Raw genomic sequence first — 3,651 nt, forward strand, 5'->3', positions numbered from 1 at the left:
AAAAAAAAAGATAAATTTTGTTCTTATTTTGTGACCATAATGTTAAGGGAAATAAACAAGATGCATAAGTTTAAATATCACACAGTTTCTTTTAGATGAGAAGCCCAAATTATAAAGTGAAAGATAAAACATAGGTATAAGAAGGAAAGAGACAGACCTTTCTCAGGTGGAAAGGGAACCAAAAGATGGGGGAAAGGAATGAGAAAAAGAATTATAGTGTATTGTGTGCATGGGCCAGCTCCACAGAATTGATGTACACACTATGTGCTGCAAATACATACCAATAAAAATAAATGAATAAAAAGTTAAAAGAGAAAACCTTAACTAAGTGGACTCTGCAATTCCTCACCCTAAGCTATCAAGCACTTACACTAGGGCAGGTCATTGCCTGGATGATATGAAAGGTAAAGAAAGAAGACAGATCTGCTTGTGTTACTTTAGGGGAGCTCTAGCCTTTGCCTTTACCTTGGTCATCATCTCTTGGCTTCTAGCGCAGACTCTTCAGCTTTCAGTACTTAACTGGATCCTTCAGCCTTCCAGTGCAGACACACCTGATACAAACTTGCACAGAACTCCGCAGTGAACTCCAGACTCTGGACTGAATCCTGCAGACTCCAGTGTGCAGACGCCCTCTGCATGCTTCCTCATCCAACTCTGTGGCTGACCATCATAAGCCAACCTTGGAATTGCTTGTACATTGTGTACCTAGTGTTGTATGTTTCTGCAATAAAACACTGACTGATACAGGCACTATCACTCTGCTTTCTATCTCTTATCGAAGATTTTTCACTTGAGGTAGTCATACAGGAGACCAGAAACCAAGATAGATTGGAAACTTCCTGCATTTGAGACCCTCAGAAAGGGACACATCATTTTTGTAAAACCCAAACAAATATTTACTAGTCCCAAAATGTCCTCTACTATGTCCACTTTAGGATGTTAGGTCACATTCATAAACATATTACATCTGTGAGATAAACAGTCTAGTTGCTTGCTCAGAAATCAAATTCAAAGGGATGCTGAGAAAACTTAACAGCCAGCTTTCAGGGACTGGAAATGGGTTGAACAGAAGGTGGGTAGACTCCAGTTTGTGATACTTATACATCTAAATGTTGCAAATATTCCCACCATTAGCCAATTCTAAGCTGCTAATATAAAGTTATAAAGGATCAGGAAGAACTGCATAGTAGTTGGAAATTTACACTGATTAAAGAGCAATGTACCGTAAATTTTGGCTAAATTTAAGTCCAATGTAGTGATATATTAGTTGAGTTTACACAAAGCACCTCTTTTATATTAGTGAACAAAATCAAAAGATGTCCTAATTCATATTCAATGATTTTATATTTTTCCTCTAATTTCTGTCTTCTAACTTCATTATCAAGAATCTTTAAATAAACATTACTCTAGAATAATAAGAATTTGGATATTGGATAGTTCATTAAAACTGTAAGCTGGCTGGGCTATATTTTAATTATAAACATAAAAAATGAACATTTATCAGCTATAATAACACATAAATTATTTTGAGTAGCAAATGTACAAGCTAAAAATAATGAATATTTTCTTGTGCCAAAAACATGATTATTAGATGCATTAAACATTATATAGTTTATTTTAATCTTAACACTTATTGAAGCTTCTGACTAAGATAACAATTACCCATCAGAGAAAAGTATTATCTAGCTAGCTATGGAGAAATATTTTAAAACTGAGCAGGACATCATGTGTAATTAAATATAACTAATACAATTTCTTAAATTTTACATTTTGATGTTCAATTTTGAGCTTATCAAATAAAAAGAATGTAAAGAATTTTACAAGTTAAGTGCTGAGTTTCCAGCTGAGTGACTGAGCGCTAGCCTGGCGCACTTAAGGCTCGGGCTCCCGTGTCTAGCACAGGGAAAGAACAAGGACGAGGAAAAATGTAAGGCAAAACAGAAAAGAATATCTCCATCTCATATGTTAGTACAGGTGTCTGTGGCATTGCAAATTTGATAGAAAAATGTCACTCACATGTTACTTAAACACATATATGCAGTCTTATAAAGGGAGAAGAGATAGATGGGAGCAAACCTGAATTAGCTGATAGCTAGTTTCTGTCTTCTCACCCAAGACTTTTCCTACTTTAGGTTTCAACTGCTTAATTCCTACTTGGATTCAGGATTGAACTGAGTAACTTAGCTTGTGTCCCTCCTTGATTCCTTAACTTATACCAATAATTTACTGGCTTAAAATTAATCATTTTGCCTTTCTGAGGCAAAAACAACAAGAAATTGTGTCAGTGGTGGTGTGACCTGGGACACAGAGAGGGAAATAAAAAGAATTGACACCAAAACATTATTTAACACACATTAATAATTCTATGATTTCTTCTCTCATTTTCTCCAAAGGTGGACAATCAGCCATGGAATATAGATGTCTTTTTTCATCACTGAATCCTCTAACTTTTTCAAGTGAAATGACTGGACATATATACAGGACCGCGTAGTATTTAGAAAAAGAATTTGTCATAATATTTTGTCATAAAAGATACTTAACACAGGTAGTGGTAATATTAAATTTTCCATTGAAGATATTTTCCTCAAACTTCCTAAAATACTGCTAAAGCCTACTGGTTGTGTATTTTAAGTTACAAAAGCTGTGGAAAATTTTATTTTCATCAGATCAATAAATCACACAGAAATAAGCAAAGAGGGATGAGTACAAAGATAAATTGTTAACAATCTTTTTAGTATGAGGCTTACTGGAATACATTTAAATAGAAAAAGAGCAAATGAGAAATGTATATTAATCCAACCACTAATTTATGCCATATACATCTTTACTATCTGGGTCACTCTTATTGAAAAATGTATGAAGGAAGAAATGAAGCACACAAAATACACATGCGAGAATAAAATACTTTTCCAACAAAAAAAGGCTTACTTGTTAAAAGACAATTTAGAAAAATAAGATCAGCAGCTGCCACCTCACACAAGTCAGATGTGATATTTATAGCTGGATTTTCAGCCTGTAGGTTTCCATAAAAGTTTTAAATATGCATTGAAAATATGAAGGATCATCTTCAAAATGAACCCTATCCATCAGTAATTTACAATCCATTTTACTCTTATTCATTTTTAAGTATGTCTGTGGGATTGTTAAATATACTTGGTGTTTCTCATTATTCTAAGACATTTTCAGAATATTTTCACTTCTTCTGAACATGTAGGTGGCTGCATAAATCTTTCCTAGGAAACTGAGGATAGATTTTTAAGGGCTATTGCCATTTCTGTGTACTACAAAATATAAAATAAGTAAAGAGTGTTCATGATAATAGATAACTCTTGTACCTTTGCTTTCTTATTAGAATTAGTTTCTATATGGAAATATAAAATTCCCCCAAAACTTTCATTCATTTTGTTTATGTTAAAATATATAGCAAATATTCATGTGATTGAGACTGAGGAAAATATAAATACTAAAGGCCTTTGGCTCATCCAACTGAGTCTTCTGTGTCACCGCCGATTTCATTCATGAAAGGAAGACGATTTCTGTGATCACATGATCTCCCACAACTCAGAAATCATGTTATCGCTGAAGAATAGAAATAAATACCTGAGATAATAAATGATTTTGCAAATGAGAGGGTTAAATCATAGGAACCTG

This window comes from Octodon degus, unplaced genomic scaffold (assembly GCF_000260255.1).
Source record: "Octodon degus isolate 3935 unplaced genomic scaffold, OctDeg1.0 scaffold00013, whole genome shotgun sequence".
NCBI lineage: Eukaryota > Metazoa > Chordata > Mammalia > Rodentia > Octodontidae > Octodon > Octodon degus.